The sequence below is a fragment of the Rhinoderma darwinii genome, chromosome 2 (genome assembly GCF_050947455.1).
Source record: "Rhinoderma darwinii isolate aRhiDar2 chromosome 2, aRhiDar2.hap1, whole genome shotgun sequence".
Classification (NCBI taxonomy): Eukaryota; Metazoa; Chordata; class Amphibia; order Anura; family Rhinodermatidae; genus Rhinoderma; species Rhinoderma darwinii.
Window position 1 is genome coordinate 86502339 of NC_134688.1, and position 19768 is coordinate 86522106.

The following is a 19768-nucleotide window of genomic DNA, read 5'->3' on the forward strand; positions in this document are numbered from 1 at the left end:
TGTGTGTTTGTGTGTTACTTTTTTTTATTTTTACACTTTTTCTTCCCTATGGGGGCTGCCATTTTTTTTTCCATTTCTGTATGTGTCGATTAACGACACATACAGACATGGAATACGGCAGCTCCAGTCCCATAGGGACTGTGAACAGGGCCCGTTCCATCCACTATAATGTACGCCGCTGTGTGGGAACGGCGCATGTGCCGCTCCCACACAGTTCAGTTTGAAATGCGCGCCGTCCGGCGCCATTTTCCTGTGGACCGGAAGTCGCGGCCGGACAGTAATATTACTACTTCCGGTCGCGGCTTCCGGACTTGTGCACATGGAGCAGCGGCAGCAGACGGAGCGGATGGACCGGAGGGAGCGGCGGCGTCGGGAGCAGGTAAGGGATTTCTATGTATGTTTGTGTTTCAGTGTGTGTTTACTACTGTATGTAAACCTACTACACTGTGTGTTAGCTCAAAAAATGGCGACACACAGTGTAGGAGGTTAGACCGTTCAAACCCCTCGTTTCTCCCGGCACTAGCCAGGATAAAGGAGGGGGGGATTCTGAGAGCTCACTAGAGCGAGGGATTTTTACCCAATTTTGCAGCATAAAGCAATGTGGTTGCTTTACCACATGCAATGCTGCAATTTTGGGAATGGCTCCATCTAGTGACCAGCAATGGAAAATATTATAAATTAGAATCCAATTGAATCCAATTTATAATATTTTCTGACTCGTGAAAAAAAAATAAAAAATTAGAACAATGTTTAATCACCTACACACTAATTGTTTAACTAAAAAAAAAAAAAACATGTTTTGCTAACAACACATTCCCTTTAAGACAAAACTAAAGGCAGAAAGACCAACAAACAAGCAACAACTGAAGACGCTGCAGTAAAGACCTGGCAAAGCATCACAAAGGAGGAAGCCCAGCGTTTGGTGATGTCCATGGGTTCCAGACTTCAGGCAGTCATTGCCTGCAAAGGATTCTCTACAAAGTATTAAAAAAACCATTTTATTTATAGTAATGTTAATTTGTCCAATTGCTTTTGAGCCCCTGAAATGAGGAGACTGTGTAGAAAAATGGTTGCAATTGCTAAACGTTTCACAGGATATTTTTGTTCAACCCCTTGAATTAAACTTGATAGTCGACACTTCAATTGCATCTCAGTTGTTTCATTTCAAATCCAATGTGGTGGCATGCAGAGCCCAAATCATGAAGATTGTGCCACTGTCCAAATAATTCTGGACCTAACTGTAAGTGAATACAGTACAGTTATATCCAATGGCTCACAGCGGATGTTTTCTCAGATCGGAGTAGTCCACTTTCCCTTTTCTTCTTCATCCGGCCCAGACTGCCACGACGACTTTTCCTGACTTCTTATTGCAGAACTTATAGCACAACCTCGATTTTCCAGCACCTTCCCCATCTATTTTACAAATCTATACAACATCCATAGTGCCCTAGATGGTAAAAATGCCCATCTTGGTGGCCTAGACAGTAAGGGTACGAACACACAGAGCGTAAACACTGCGGATCTTTGCAACAGATTGATTGCGGAAAATCCGCAGCGTATTACAGTAGAAGCTGTGTGGGTGAGATTTCAACAATTCTCGTCCCCACATAGAGGAAACATGCTACCGGAAAAAATGAACATAAATTGACCTGCGGTGCGGTTTCTTCAACTGCAGCATGTCAATTATTGCTGTGTAATCGCAACGCTTCTGTTGCGGGTTTTCCCATTGAATTCAATGGGGTGCTTAAACCCACAACAAAGTGGTGTGTGTTGCGACATTTGCAAAAATCGCAAGTAAGAAAAAATAAAAATAAAGTTAGACTTACCCAGAGTTCCCTGCTTCTTCTCCAGTCCGGCCTCCTGGGATGATGTTTCATCCCATGTGACCGCTGCAGCGGTCACATGACCTGCAACGTCATCCCAGGGAGGGGGTAAGTATGAAAATTTTTGGTGTGGTACGATTTTTCGGACGGCATTCCCTGCAGTGTTCAGGGCGGATATGCTGCGAAGTTTGACGCTTCGTATTCATCCAGAACACGCTGTGTGTGTGTTCGTACCCTTATATTATCTCCCTTTTATGGTCCGCACAGTAATAGTGCCTCCAAACAGTAATAGTACCCCCTTTAGGTCCCGTACAGTAATAGTGCTACTAGTAGTGCCCCAAAAACAGTAATAGTGGCCCCCTTAGGCCCCGAACAGTAATAGTTTCCCTATACAGTAGTAATGTCCCCCTTTGTGTCCCATATAGTAGTAAGGCCCTAATCTAGTAATGGCCCCCTCCATAAATAGTTCCCCCTTTTGCGGCAATGAAAAAAAAAAAAAAAACCCTCACACTCACCTAACTCTGTTACCACATTCTGCTTGTTTTCACCGTAGGTGGCGTTTTGCATTTACATTATCGCTCAGCATGCGCCGGGACATCAGGCTGACATCCTTATCGTCCTCCTGAGTTCTAGTAGGCCACAGACCTAAAGCAGCCTGTTGCTTTCCAGAGTAAGTGGCGGGGCAGGAAGACAATGACTCTCTGCTCATCCATAATAATATGCCCGCACATGGGGGGACCAACTGGTCCAACTGCCCCTTTTGCTTATACTCAAATAATAACTCACCAGCTGCAGTTTTGATTTTTTGAAACACTTTTCCTATGTGAATGGGGGGAAAAAAAAAGAAAAAGAGAATAAAAGAAAAAGAAGAAAAGACGCATGAAAAACCAGCACTGTCAAAATTACATTGTGTGAACTGTGTCATCACTCTGTGTTTTGTGCAATTTTTGCATGAATAGACCCAGTGGCGTAGCTATAGTGGGCGAGGAGGTACCAGTCACACCCAGGCCCTGGTGTCTGAGGGGGCCATACGTCTTTTTTGCCACATCAGAATATTCCAGTATAATAAATGGCGCATGGTATTTGGTTACATGTGTTAAAGATTTTGATTGGGGCCAAGGATCTTAAAGTTATGCCTCTGAATGGATCGATGGAGATGCATAAAGCTTTCACTTATACTGTTTCACCTATTAGTTTCCATGCCTGCTTTTTGGGTAGAAAAATATTTAAAAAACTTCATCACAAATTAAATCTAAAGGCCTTAGACCTCATGCACGTGGCCGTATTTGGGATCTACATCACACAGATCCCGAATATGTCCCCCATGGATTGTTATGGGTCCAGTCTGATCCTCCGTGTGGCTCCAATTAAAAAAAAAATATTGTGGTACGCTCCAACGACAATATGCTATATTAAGGAAGTAATGATTCTGGGGAAGAATACAGTGTCTCATGGAGTAAAATGGCGCAGTGTAGTGCAACGCATGTCATTATTCCGTGTTCAATTACAAGTCAGGAAACCAGCATTATTCTCTAGAATATATCAGCAAGGACTAAAATTTTTATTTTCTGAGATTGTGTAGTGATGCTTGTAAAATATGAATGAATGAATAAGTAGGCTGCATGAAGCATCATTCCGACTCTGCAATGATCCTCTATAGGTTTCCGGGAATCTGCGATTCTTGGGGCTCATAGATTCATGGATCACAATTTTCTCTCCATCGACCAGTGTTGTTGCGTCCTACATGGTGTTATTAACGCCAGGGAGGAAGAATAGATGTCTGAGTATAAATGAGTCAATCACACAGACTAACTAGCTGACCTCCCGCTGACCCACCAAATTTCTGGTGAGATTGAAGTCAAAGAAAAACAAAGGCGGCATGGTATATACAGGGAATGCACAAGATTGAACCCTTCCATTTAATGGTCAGTAGTTGTAAACATTTAACTTTATACTTTGAAATATGAAAAATAGGATACAATGGCAGGAGAAATGACACCAGAGTTTCTCAGGCTACAGAGATTAGGGCAGCCACGTACCTAACTTCATAGAGATCACAGCAAGAAAAGAAAATATTTACATACGTGGAAGGACGAACGCAAAAAAAGCTGATGTAATAATCAGAAGCTGTGTACATAGTAATTGAGGTATTCATAGTAAGCCAGTGTTGAACATATAGACGTTGTTATTTAAATACCGTATCACTGTATGTACTGTATGTAATGTACTGTAAAGCACCACGTGGAACACTCAGGCTCTAGAGAAGGAGGCAGGCGGGGTATGCACGTGTCACTAAACTTCAGACCGCATTTTATTCGGGGCTTGGCCTTGATGTAAAATCGGTAAAGGTGTATCAGGGCCCTCTCCCCATAATAAACACACTGGGAAGAAATGAAGAACAACTGTACGCCAGTTTTATAGCGATAAAAAGTCGCAAATTATGGTGCATGCCATAATTTGCAACTTTTTGCTGTTGTGTGCCGTGATTAACGGCAGCCCAACAAATTCACTGTAAATTATGCCAGAAACTGGTGTAAATATAGTGCAAATCTTAGTCAGCTCATGACTGTGGTAGATTTCACTTTCTGGTGCGCAGGGAGCAGAAGATGCGACAAATTTATTAAGAGATGTGCGCCAGTCTGGGATAAATTAGTCACATTTTACTCCTGCGGGCCTAAGACAAATATTAGACTAGTATTAAACGCTAGTTTTAGCAAATCTGCCCCATTGAAGTAAGTCACGGTACCGAACACAGGGATAATAAACATAGTAATGTCACCGGACAGGGATCATGAACACGGTAATGTCACAATACAGAGGTACCGTATATGTCGGCGTATAAGACGACTGGGTGTATAAGACGACCCCCAACTTTTACCCTTAAAATATAGAATTTAAGATATACTCACCATTTCGTGCAGGAGCGCTTCACTATGGCCATCGGCGGCAGGACCCAGGACTCTCTGTCTCTTTGAACTCGCACATGCGCAGATAGGCTGCTTCATCGCGCGAGATCTGAGAGGCAGGGAATGAGAGGAAAGGGCGGGCCAGAGGATCTTACAGAGATGTTCCCTGGCGGCTAATACCGGCTTCCCTCAGATCCGTGGCGGAGTGCATCCCGGGAGCCTGTGTACCGGACTGCAGGCTCACAAGGTAACACACAACCTGTGTGTAGACAATATGTAGACTAGGGATGTCACGATACTAGAATTTGGACTTCGATACCGATACTTCGTTTAGTATTGCGATTTCGATACCAATTTCGATACTTTTGCCAACAGTAATAAAAAAAAAATTCTTCCGTTTTCTGATGTGAGGCGCGACGTGTGATGAATTTTGAACGCGCCTCACATTAATAGTAATTAATCCCATCATGTTTCTCAGTCATATTGGGTTAATGTGCGAGGTACATGATGGGGTTAATTACTATTAATGTGAGGAACATGGAGGGTAAATTCATCGCACCTCGCGCCTCACATTAATAAGTGAATGAAAGCCGTGTTTATTTCATTTTTTTACAGCGTACACATCATAAATGATGCAAAAACATTGTTGTCCGCGCCATTACTGAATGTGTGTATTTTATGTATTGAGACTTATTTTAATGTTTATTGTAAAAAAGGTGAAGGTGTATTTTTTTAAAAATTTAACAATACTTTGTTTTTACTTTATTTTTAAACTTTAATGTACTGACATATATCAGATATGTGCCAGTACATTAACCTGTGGACGGATAATACACAGGCAGTTGTTAGGACATACTTGGGTATGTCCTAACAACATGAAATATGGTAAGACAGCCCTGGGGTCCGTCAATAGACCCTGGGCTGTCTGCCCATATATGGTATGGCCCTCGATCGCGTCACAGGAATTCCCTGTGACGCGATCCAGGGGCATCCCCCCTTCTCACTTTCCCCTGAATGCTGCAGTCAGCTGTGATCTCAGCATTCAGGGGAATAACGGCGGAGATGAGCGGTTTCTCTGATCTCCGCTGTTATAGAGCGGGGCTGCGGCTGTGTAATACAGCCATTGCCCCGCTCCTGACAGGAAGTGCGCGCGCGGTCAGCATGAGGTGATGCGGCCGGCGCTGCACTAATGAGCGGCAGTTCAGGCACTGAAGACAGAACATGGGGGTGTTTTGTAGCGCGCCCGCCATGTTCTGTCTCCAGTGCCGCCGCTCATTAGTGCAGCGCTGGCCGCATTGCATCATCCTGACCCCGCAAACTTATCATGACTCAGGAGCGGGGCTGTGGCTGAATTACACAGCCGCAGCCGCGCTCCCATACATTCATGTGTCACTATACTGAGCTGTGCGGCTGCAACGTGTATCCCTAATGTAGACAATATCCGGCATATAAGACGACCCCACACTTTTGACATTTTTTTAAGGGTGTAAAAAGTCGTCTTGTACGCCGATATATACGGTAATAAAAAGTAATATCTCTGCACAGAGATAATAACAGTGAGGTCACAGTACATATATAGTAAACACAGTGATGTCACAGTACAGAGATAAACACAGTGATGTCACAGTACAGAGATAATAAAGTGATGTCACAGTGCAGGGGATAATAGACACAGTGATGTCACAGTACAGAGATAATAAACAGTGATGTCACAGTACAGAGATAATAAACACAGTGATGTCACAGTACAGAGATAATAAACAGTGATGTCACAGTACAGAGATGATAGACACAGTGATGTCACAGTACAGAGATAATAAATAGTGATGTCACTGTACAGGGATAATAGACAGAGTGATGTGACAGTGCAGGCATAATGAACAGTGATGTCACAGTACAGAGATAATAAACAGTGATGTCACTGTACAGGGATAATAGACAGAGTGATGTGACAGTGCAGGCATAATGAACAGTGATGTCAGAGTACAAAGATAAAAAACACAGTGCTGTCACAGTATAGAAAAGATAGTGATGTCACGATACAGAAATAATTAAAAAGTGATATCTCTGCACAGAAATACTAAGGAGAATGAGTTACAGCACAGAGTTAGGGCATGTTCACACGTGGCAGAGTTTTTCTGCTGCAAATGTTGGTGCAGATTTGGGGCAATTACGCAACGAATCTGCACCAACATTTGCATATTTGACAGGTAATTCAGACGTTGCAGAAAACACAGCGGACTTGCCACAGATTTAGGAAAATTCCGCACCGCAGCCTATGGTCCGTAGCGGAGTTCCACTGCGGACTGTCCGCTGCGCAATTCCACAGCAATTCCGCCACGTGTGAACATGCCCTTATTGGCCAAAGTGAAGTAACAGAACAGGAGTGATGTCACAGTGTAGGTATAACAAAAACAGTGAAGTCACAGTACAGGGATAAAAAACACAAAGATGTCACAAAACTGAGATAAAAAAAAGTGAAATCTCTGCACAGGAATACTGAGGGTATGTTCACACGGCTTGTTTTCAGCCATTTTTAGGGCTGTAAACGCCCCGAAAAATGGCTGAAAATACGGGGGGCTGAATGCATCCAAACATCTGCCTATTGATTTCAATAGAAAAAACAGCATTTCGTTCCCATGGGGCTTTTTTTTACGCGGCCATTTGTAAAAACGGCACGTAAAAAAAGCCCCGTAATAAGGAAGTGCATGTCACTTCTTGAACCGTTTTTGGAGCCATTTTTCATTGGGTCACTAGAAAAACAGTTGCAAATATGGCCATAAATACCACAGCAAAAAACGCCTGATGCATGATTCCCTTGAAAACAGCTCCGTATTTTCAGATGTTTTTTTTAGTAAGTGTGTGCACATACCCTTAGTTAGCCATGTGAATATACCCTAAGAAGAGTGAAGCTATTTACATGTCTGTGCCTTCTTAGATAAGTGCACAGGCAGGGGCGTAACTAGGAAAGACTGGGCCCTATAGCAAACTTTTGACTGGGGCCCCCTCCCCTGGGTATCACACAACCCCCCCTTGTAGATAGTGCCTCTCTGTAGATTCCGCCACACAGCGCCCCCTATACATAACACCATACAGCCCCCCTGTAGATAGCGCCATACACAGCCCCCTGTAGATAACGCCTTACAGCCCCCCTGTAGATAACACCATACAGCCCCCTGTAGATAACACCATACAGCCCCCTGTAGATAACGCCATACAGCCCCCCTGTAGATAACGCCATACACCCCTCCCCCTGTAGATAACGCCATACAGCCCCCCTGTAGATAACGCCATACAGCCTCCCCCCTGTAGGTAATGCCATACAGCCCTCCCCCTGTATATAACGCCATACAGCCCCCCTGTAGATAACACCATACAGCCCCCCTGTAGATATTGCCATACAGCCCCCCTGTACATAACGCCATACAGCCCCAAACCCCCCTGTAGATAACACCATACAGCCCCAAACCCCCCTGTAGATAACATCATACAGCCCCCTGTAGATAACGCCATACAGCCCCAAACCCCCCCCTGTAGATAAGTCCATACAGCCCCCCTGTAGATAATGCCATACAGCCCCCCTGTAGATAACGCCATACAGCCCCCCCTGTAGATAACGCCATACAGCCCCATCCCCCAAAAAAACAGCCTATAGTTTGTCCTACAAAAGAGATGTATCCCCTATCCACAGGATAGGGGATACATGTGTGATCGCTGGCAGTGATAAGGACAACGGGGGACTGAAAGTCACCCGAAGTTCTCCATGACAAACCTCGGATTTCCGGGGTCTGCGCAGTTCAATAAAAATGAAAGGAGTGCTGGTCACGCATGCGCACAAGCGTAACCGGTGCACAATTCATTTCTATGGAGCTGCCGACAGACCCCGGAAGTCCGAGGTTTGTCATGGAGAACTTCGGGGGACTTTCGATCGTCCCAGCGATCACACATGTACCCCCTATCCTGTGGTTAGGGGATGCATGTCTTTTGTAGGAACAACCCCTCGAGTGGCGTCGCGCTGTAGCAGCCATAGCGGCTGCTAGCGGAGCCTCCGGCCATGGGGCGGCACGTGCCCCCTCATGCTGCGGGCCCTGTAGCAGCCGCTATGGCTGCTACAGCGGTAGTTACGCCACTGTGCACAGGGGTAAAGCACACCTACACACCTGCACAGTTTTTGTTAAAATGAATATAAACATATGGTAAAAAACAATGAAGGCCTGTAAAGGATTAGAAAAACATTACTGAATTCCTCAAGAAACAGCAGAACCTATGGGGTAGAGCAGCAATACCACATACAACCAGTGGACAGGTGTGGCACTGCTTTTGGAAGAAAACTTATGTTTAGCAAATCCTGTACAACCATTTTAATATGGAAGGTCACATAGATGTTAAATAAAGTTTTGTAATTTAGCTTTCATAGAAAAAATATTTTTTTTTGTGGCTTTTTCATTTATGGTGAAAAATTTACAGAGATTTTATGACCAAAGAGAAGTAACAGCAGAGGATGTCACAGTACAGAGATAATAAATACAATGATGTCACAGTACAGAGATAATAAATACAATGATGTCACAGTACAGAGATAATAAATACAATGATGTCACAGTACAGAGATAATAAATACAATGATGTCACAATACATGGATAATAAAAAGTGTTATCTCTGCCCAGAAATAATAAACAGCAATGTCCCATTACAGGGATAATAAACACACAATGATATAACAATACCGTAAAAATAGTGATGTTACAATACAGAGATAATAAAAAGTGATATTTCTGCACAATGATAATAAAGAAAGTGATGTCACAGCACCAAATGAATGGCCAAAGTGAAGTAAATGCACAGGACAATAGTCTCAGTGATATCACAGAGCAGGGAAAATAAATACGGTGATGTCACAGGAAGGGGTTATTGAATACAGTGATGTCACAGTGCAAGAATAACAAACATTGTAAAGTCAGAGGAAAGGATTACTGCACACCGTGATGTCACAGTTTGGGAATAATGCGCACAGTGATGAAAAACAAAAGACATAGTGAAGTCACAGGACAGGAATACCAAACGCAGCATCATAATAAGGGATAATGCACAAAGTGCCTTATCTGACAAAATGGCATGTGGGCCCCTCAGTCCCTAGGGCCCAGATGTGACTGCAACATCTTTAGTTACATTCCTGTCAAGTAGTCAAAGGAGGTATAAAAAATTTAGAGCAACATACACGAGATTGACAGACACAGAGAGCAGAGCGGGAAGAGGGACAACAGGATGGAGAATTGTCTATGTAAACATCTATGTACTCTGGGTGACAAGTTGACTAAAATAAAAAGATCTGTAACTCCAAAATGGTTGACTACTGACTGCTGACAGATATGAATAAACATTATCTATAAACAACTATAGAATATGACAGTAATACAAATACTGGATAATATATAAGGATCAAGAAGTCGTAACTGTGGGAACTTTTAGCATTGCGAACATGTTAGAAGGTATGAATTAGGAAGTATTCATCTGCTATTTGGATATGGGCCATCTTAAAAATACTCGAAATGTTGGTAAGTAATAGAAATGCTCTGCAAGGTTAAACAGACAATTCACTGAATACATTTAAATCTATATATTCCTAATCTAGTCATGTAGAAAGTATGCACTTTCCTGGCACCACGCTTTACTGTCGCAGTAAAAAGAGATCCATCTCAAAACACATACTCTTCCTTTTCATGGCTTTTCATGATTACATATTTGTTTATCGTCTTAAGAAATGTGGGCCCAAAATCCCCGCTGTAAGATGTAAAGATACAAATATCATGGTATGCATAATCCATGATGTGTTTGTCGGAGCTTCCTTAAAGCTCATTCATAATATAGGGAAAAATGCAGCAAAATTCCACCGGTCTCATCCCTTGTCAAAGGCGCATGGAGACTCCAGAACCTCAAACTGAATATCCTCAGACACACATGTACTAACAACCATACGGTTACAATTATCTCCAGCTTACATGCTGTGTCAAGACGTTCCAGTTATTTGCAATGTCACTCAATGTGGAATGTGGAAAGAAATAAATGATACATCCTGGTCATAGTACATTTTTCACCATACATTTTTATTTTTTTACAATTATTTTTGACGTTTTTAAAAAAGAAAGCCGCAAAAAGGATAATTTTCTATGAAGGCTTAACAACACAGCCTTATCTAAGCGAAATGTGACCTTCTGTATTAAAAGAGTTTTACAGGATTAGAAAAACATAACTGTTTCCTCCAAAAAACAGTGCCACACCTGTCCACTGGTTGTCTGTGGTATTGCAACTCAACACCATTCACTTCCATAGAGCTGCAATACCACACACAACCCATGGACAGGGGTGGCACTGCTTCTTAAAGAATTCAGTAATGTTTTTCTAATACTTTACAACCCTTTCTTTTTTTTAAAAAAAATGGTGCAGGTGTGTATGTGTGCCTTGCCTCCGTGCAATAATCTAAACAGGCACAGAAGGCACAGAGATATAAATATAAATGCTTGCATATGGATGACTGGGTGACTGATGAATCTACATAGCCTCCAAAATTTAGAAAATTCCCTAGAAAATTGTACCATACATGAATGTTGCACATTGTGAGTACTAGGGTCCCAGTGGTAAATATAAACTATTGCAAAAAAATATATATATTCACAGAAAATCTGCCCCCATTATGTAAAGGTTATAGGCAAATTGTAACTGGATTAAAGGGCATATAGTATAAGTCATTGGGCCAGATTTCTTAATACTGTTTGATAAATTTGGCACAGTTTTGTAGACATGTGAGACACTTTTGTCCTTCCTTACGCCACCTATTAGTTGGCTTATTTTACTCTAATATTTTGTGCCAAACAAATGGCACACGTCATTAATACATCTGCATTGTATGACTCCTCGTAGCACTGCCTGCTTTTTTAGACACTTTTTAAAACTGGTGCAAAAATTGTCTAAAAAAACATCAAATATGGTACAACCAGGCTTGTATGTCAGTTTTTGGCACAACTTGATCCAGACTTTTACGGCATTTTGCTTAGTAAATCTCTGCCATTAAGTTTTTCTTAATCTGTCATGTTGTAAAAAAGCATATTCACACATGTATATTTTACTTAGGGTATGTTCACACGTAGTCAACAAAAACGTCTGAAAATCCAGGGCTGGTTTCAAGGGAAAACAGACCCTGCTTTTCAGACGTTTTTTTACCAACTCGCATTTTTCGCGGCGTTTTTCGCGCCGTTTTCGCGGCGTTTTTTACGTCCGTTTTTGGAGCTGTTTTCATTGGAGTCTATGAGAAAACAGCTCCAAAAACGTCCAAAGAAGTGTCCTGCACTTCTTTTGACGAGGCTGTATTTTTACGCGTCGTCGTTTGACAGTTGTCAAACGACGATGCGTAAATAACAGGTCGTCTGCACAGTACGTCGGCAAACCCATTCAAATGAATGGGCAGATGTTTGCCGACGTATTGGAGCCGTATTTTCAGACGTAAAACGAGGCATAATACGCCTCGTATACGTCTGAAATTTGGCCGTGTGAACATACCCTTACAGTGAAGGAAATAAGTATTTGATCCCTTGCTGATTTTGTACGTTTGCCCACTGTCAAAGACATGAACAGTCTAGAATTTTTAGGCTAGGTTAATTTTACCAGTGAGAGATAGATTATATATAAAAAAAAAAAACAGAAAATCACATTGTCAAACTTATATATATTTATTTGCATTGTGCACAGAGAAATAAGTATTTGATCCCTTTGGCAAACCAGACTTAATACTTGGTGGCAAAACCCTTGTTGGCAAGCACAGCAGTCAGACGTTTTTTGTAGTTGATGATGAGGTTTGCACACATGTTAGATGGAATTTTGGCCCACTCCTCTTTGCAGATCATCTGTAAATCATTAAGATTTTGAGGCTGTCGCTTGGCAACTCGGATCTTCAGCTCCCTCCATAAGTTTTCGATGGGATTAAGGTCTGGAGACTGGCTAGGCCACTCCATGACCTTAATGTGCTTCTTTTTGAGACACTCCTTTGTTGCCTTGGCTGTATGTTTCGGGGCATTGTCGTGCTGGAAGACCCAGCCACGAGCCATTTTTAATGTCCTGGTGGAGGGAAGGAGGTTGTCACTCAGGATTTGACTGTACATGGCTCCATCCATTCTCCCATTGATGCGGTGAAGTAGTCCTGTGCCCTTAGCAGAGAAACACCCCCAAAACATAATGTTTCCACCTCCATGCTTGACAGTGGGGACGGTGTTCTTTGGGTCATAGGCAGCATTTCTCTTCCTCCAAACACGGCGAGTTGAGTTAATGCCAAAGAGCTCAATTTTAGTCTCATATGACCACAGCACCTTCTCCCAATCACTCTCAGAATCATCCAGATGTTCATTTGCAAACTTCAGACGGGCCTGTACATGTGCCTTCTTGAGCAGGGGGACCTTGCGGGCACTGCAGGATTTTAATCCATTACGGCGTAATGTGTTACCAATGGTTTTCTTGGTGACTGTGGTCCCAGCTGCCTTGAGACCATTAACAAGTTCCCCCCTGTGTAGTTTTTGGCTGAGCTCTCACCTTCCTCAGGATCAAGGATACCCCACGAGGTGAGACTTTGCATGGAGCCCCAGATCGATGTCGATTGACAGTCATTTTGTATGTCTTCCATTTTCTTACTATTGCACCAACAGTTGTCTCCTTCTCACCCAGCATCTTACTTATAGTTTTGTAGCCCATTCCAGCCTTGTACAGGTCTATGATCTTGTCCCTGACATCCTTAGAAAGCTCTTTGGTCTTGCCCATGTTGTAGAGGTTAGAGTCAGACTGATTAATTGAGTCTGTGGACAGGAGTCTTTTATACAGGTGACCATGTAAGACAGCTAGCTGTCTTTAATGCAGGCACAAAGTTGATTTGGAGCGTGTAACTGGTCTGGAGGAGGCTGAACTCTTAATGGTTGGTAGGGGATCAAATACTTATTTCTCTGTGCACAATGCAAATAAATATATATAATTTTGACAATGTGATTTTCTGTTATATTTTTTATATAATCTATCCCTCACTGGTAAAATTAACCTAGCCTAAAAATTCTAGACTGTTCATGTCTTTGACAGTGGGCAAACTTACAAAATCAGCAAGGGATCAAATACTTATTTCCTTCACTGTATATTTGTTTCTGGGAAAGTTGGATGACAACCAGTGGAGGTCCCCCTGGAAGACACCTTGCTTTCTCAGACTGGTAAGATATACCAAATACCTATCTTTCCTATATTTTCAGATACCTATGCTGATTTGACATTCAAGTAACTGGAATGGAACTGAAGTGGCAGCCATGTTGGTTGTCAATGAGTTTTCCTATGAATAGGTAGAACCATCAATATGACAGAAGAGGACAATCTAAGACAATCACAGAGATGCACAGAGATGCACAAGAATTTATTTATCTTATAGTCTCCAATAAAGGTGAATCAATCAGCAGAGCCCACTCATGTCTGCTAAAAAGGTGATCTATCATTGGTTAAAACTATAGGCCCTTTTACACAGGCCAATGATCAGACAAACGAGTGTACACAAAACGCTTGTTCCCGATAATAGGCCTGTGTAAACAGGGCAACGATCAGCAGATGGACGAGTAAATGCTCGCTCATTGGCTGATAGTATACTTTACGCAGCATCAAATATTATCGTTGTCGGTAGCACATCTCCCTGTGTAGACGTGCTGCCAACATGATAGAAATATATTGGGATGACCGATCTGAGTAACGAGCGCTCGTCCCCAAGCATAGCTCCTTGTGAAAGGAGCAAGCGAGCGGCGATCAATGAGCTGTCTTGTTGATGGGTGCTCATTTAAACGGCCCTTGTCGGCCTTGTAATAGGACCCTATGTCTGGATGACATGATTCCCCGATTCACCCAACTTTGCTCCAGTGGAATTTGGTTTTTAACCACATTGCTTTTTTTAAACCATGTTCCTTCTTTGCCAGTTTAGTCTGGCGTATTGTTGGTCTTATCATTCGTACAAATGATTGGACATACAATTGATCGTCACCATGGTGGCTAACCTTCATCTAATGTGTGTGGCCTGCCGCCTGCTGTATATTTAAAAGGACTTTTTACTTTAGGAAGAAATGCTTTCTAAATCCATTACCCCTGTGATGTCCACATTTTTGGGACTAGTTCAGGTTGGTATTGTGACCTTCAAATATGTCCTGATACACTGGAAATGAACCGTTACGTTATTTGTCTATACGCTAAAACTGTAACAAGATTTGATGTCAGACTTTCTACTCCAGTGTAGCGGGCTCTGCTGATTGATTCACCTTTATTGGAGACTATAAGATAAATAAATTCTTGTGCATCTCTGTGATTCAAGGTCAAAATAAAAGACAAGCAATCAATACAAATATAAAGCTTAGTCCCAGGCATAAGAGTGTATATTGAAACATCAAACTTTAATTAAAAGTTGTAGAACTTCATTTTATGTCTGGCATGATCCAAACAATTGCAATATTATTACAATTTGTTAGAAGCGTCATTGGCAAGGCTCCCTGTCACATGATCTGATGTCATTAAAGGGGTTCTCCAGGATAATTTGAATGAAGTTTATTGGCAACAGGACATGGTAGACTCAAATTTTTTTGATGTGACATGAGACTGCAAACAAATCTCCATGAAGGGTTATAAAATCATTACAATTATTAAATACATAATAATTTCATGCAAAATAAATAACACACATATCTAGTAGAGGTATCTCGGGCAGCAATTGCAGGGTTGAGTCTTCAGATCTGAACAGTATCATTATTTTAAAAACTATTTACATTTTCAGTTGGATTCTGGATTGGACCTCTGGCTTCTGGGTCTTTCCTGTAATGCTTAGGCTTTATTTTTGGGTTTGTAATCTTGCTGGAAATAAATCTCCCAATTTGCAGTTCTCATGCAGACTTCAGCAGGTTTTCTACCACTATTTCCCTATGTTTTCAGTTTTCCATGGCCTGCTGTAGAGAAGCAACCACACACTATTATGTTGTCTACACCACTTTTATTTAAGGTAGGAACTTATCTTGCCAAAAAGCCCAGTTTTAGTCACATCAAGCCATAGATCATTTTCCACTTGATTTCAGTGTCTAACTTACATTTAGGCAAACTCTAGCTGAGATGTCATATGTTTTTTTCATGAGATGTCACGTTTCATGTTAGAGGTGTAGATGATTGTATGTCCAGTCTATCCCATCTCAGCCACTGTAGCTTACAACTCCTTCAGAACTTCTCAGAAGTCTTTTGGTGGACGGACCCTCTCTCTGAATGGAGCACCTTGTAATATAACTCTTTCCATGCTTTTGAGATCAAACAGGTTTACCACTGTGCCATAGTCTTGAAGGGTTTGTCCAGGATTAGTAGAAAGAGTCTGCTTTTTTTCCCCTGAAACAGAGCCTTTTGCTGTGTCTAGTATTGCAGTTCAGCCCCATTTACTTCAGAGGAGAGAAACTACAATACCAGACAAGAGTTTGGCTGTTTCTAGAAAAAAATGCAAACCTTTCTTTCTAAGGCTATGTTCACACCTGCGTTGGTGTCTTCCGTTGTTCTGCTTCGCCATAGGAGAAGAACAAGGGAAGAACGGAAGTAACAGTTCAGTTGCACAATGGACACTGGCGGCAGCTGACGGAACCCATTGACTAGTGGGTTCCGTCGGCTATTGTTTCCAGTAATCCCTGCCAGATTTGCGACGGAGGCCTTAATGGAGCCTCCAACACCTTTTTACTATTTTTTAAGCAAATACTCAGGAATATTTATTGAGTTGGAAATAATCTTGTTTTTATCCCGACTTATACTTTTCAATAATCTTGTCACTGAGTTGTTTTCTTATTATGTCACTTTAAAACCAATTGACTCTTCCATTGAAGAGGTCATGTATCAAGGATCACAGGATACAGAAATAAGTAAATATGTCAGAAAATCTGTTTGCACAGTTTGTACCCCATATATACTAACATATGACTTTATTTTTCGACATCATATAACAACAGTGTCCCCTCTATTGTTTACACAAGCACAGCACCATACTTATGAGTGAGGCTGTGTCCGGTACTGCAGCAAAGTCTCATTCATATGATTGGGACTCAGCTGCAGCACCAGGAACAGCCACATTTACGGAAGAGCCACTGTGCCTGTGTAAACAATGAAGCGGACGCGGTGCTCACCGGCCCCTATATTCTGCTGATGGGGCGGGGGAGAGGGTAAGGATAATATAGGCCCTTAACGTTTAATTGAAAAAATAAACATTTTAATTAACAGCCGACAAGAAGAATAGATACACTGTGACTAAAAGGAAAACATGAAGGGAAACATATTTTACTGAAACAACATGTTTAATAAAGAATTATGACAATTACAAAATGAAAAAGAAAAATTAGGATTTACATTACCGACCGGTGAAAACCTTTGGTAGGACCCTGGAAGAGAGAGTAGGATAGAACTTCAAAATCACTCCAAAGCAGAACTTATTCAGAACGCCTCATGCACACGGACGTGCCCATAATCACGGCCCGCGATTGCGAGCACAAAGTATGGGAGCACGGCCCGCAAAAATTGAAAAGTAGGACATGCTCCATAATTCCCGGCACGTTTCTACGGCACAGACACCCTTCCGTAGCGATACAGAAAGGTGTTCCTGGCCAAAAGAACAGGGCGGGTCCATAATTGCGGACCCTATTGCCGTCCGCAATTCCAGAGTTTTTTTATGGTCGTGTGCATGGGGCCTAAGACTTGAGCCCGTGTGTGCTCATTGATCATTCATAGTTAGCCTAGGGCGTATTCATGTGAACGCACATAAGGCTTTATTTATCAATAGTATCACATCGGGTAATAAAGACTTCAGATTTATCATAGCATTAGCTTTATCTTTTCTCCCATAAGATCTAACATCTCTAAAAAAAATATTTTTTTGTATAGAGCTATGGCTAACATCATATTTATTAAGATAATACAACATATGCAACAAAAAATAAAAGGTGCAATTACTAGATTTTACTAATTTTTGCATACAAAAATATCTGAGTAGGTGCTCATGTACATTGGGTAGTATATGGGTATCATGAATCTGCTCTGTTTGTTGGAGCCTGTACACTTTGTTACAAAACTATTGGACATGACCCAAAGAGTTCACTGCAATGAATTAGATGATGTCTATTTTGTGTTCTTTTAATGAACATTCATTCACACTCACTACATTCAGCTACCATATGATCCTATCCCATTGTTCGGGATGGAAGAAATTTCCAGCACAGAGATAATGTAGGTGGAAGGTAAGACACAAAGGTACATGAGGGTTAACTGTGACCTTCCTGGTTATCAAGATGGATGGAGTGTGGAGACTGGGGGAGGAATATTAACCAGGGATTTGCCTCAGTCAATATTTACTGTTCCTTTGCTCTTCCTGGACTGATCGGTCAATATATCTTCATGTTCACCCTAACAAAACTCAATAGCCACTTGATATATTGATATCTTTTTATGCTATTTACCTCAGTGACAATCCTTTCTGCAGTCCCCCTGACTCCTAAGGGTTTAGCATAGACGACTGTAATCCTGCAAGATAAACAAGACCTTGGAGAATTTGAAAAATTTGAATAAAAAAAGTTCACATTTCGATTATGTATAGGAGAGGAGTATGAGCCAACTAGCACAATGTGTGCTAAAGTCAAGCCAGGCATTAATAGATAAGCTTTGTAAGGTATCAATCCCAATTACGTAAAGGTTGATGAGGTCCCTTAATAAAAATAAATATAATTTGTAAACAAGAAATAATTATTGCAAGTTCAGCCTCTCTACACAAACAAGCTTGAAGCATTTTGCTCGCACACTTTCGAAAGAATTGATTGCGAGCTTCCATTAAAATGCGGGTAGCAGAGGGACCATTGGGTTCTGTGTCAACTTTTTCAGCAGGGCGCAAAGGCCCCTTTTCCACGTAAGGAGACACTAGTATTATAAATGGCACATAGTAGGTGGGGGGCCCTGGTACAAATTTGCATTGGGGCCCAGAAGCTACAAGTTACACCAATCTAAACTAGATATAAAAGGTCATATATAAAAAATGTTACTTCTTTTTGCAAAGTTGTTATCATCTGTGAGAAATAATAAATATATATATATATACAGTGGAGGAAATAAGTATTTGATCCCTTGCTGATTTTGTAAGTTTGCCCACTGTCAAAGTCATGAACAGTCTAGAATTTTTAGGCTAGGTTAATTTTACCAGTGAGAGATAGATTATATAAAAAAAAAAAAAAAGAAAATCACATAGTCAAAATTATATATATTTATTTGCATTGTGCACAGAGAAATAAGTATTTGATCCCCTACCAACCATTAAGAGTTCAGCCTCCTCCAAACCAGTTACACACTCCAAATAAACTTGGTGCCTGCATTAAAGACAGCTGTCTTAAATGGTCACCTGTATAAAAGACTCCTGTCCACAGACTCAATTAATCAGTCTGACTCTAACCTCTACAACATGGGCAAGACCAAAGAGCTTTCTAAGGATGTCAGGGACAAGATCATAGACCTGCACAAGGCTGGAATGGGCTACAAAACCATAAGTAAGACGCTGGGTGAGAAGGAGACAACTGTTGGTGCAATAGTAAGAAAATGGAAGATATACAAAATGACTGTCAATCGACATCGATCTGGGGCTCCATGCAAAATCTCACCTCGTGGGGTATCCTTGATCCTGAGGAAGGTGAGAGCTCAGCCGAAAACTACACAGGGGGAACTTGTAAATGATCTCAAGGCAGCTGGGACCACAGTCACCAAAAAAACCATTGGTAACACATTACCCCGTAATGGATTAAAATCCTGCAGTGCCCGCAAGGTCCCCCTGCTCAAGAAGGCACATGTACAGGCCCGTCTGAAGTTTGCAAATGAACATCTGGATGATTCTGAGAGTGATTGGGAGAAGGTGCTGTGGTCAGATGAGACTAAAATTGAGCTCTTTGGCATTAACTCAACTCGCCGTGTTTGGAGGAAGAGAAATGCTGCCTATG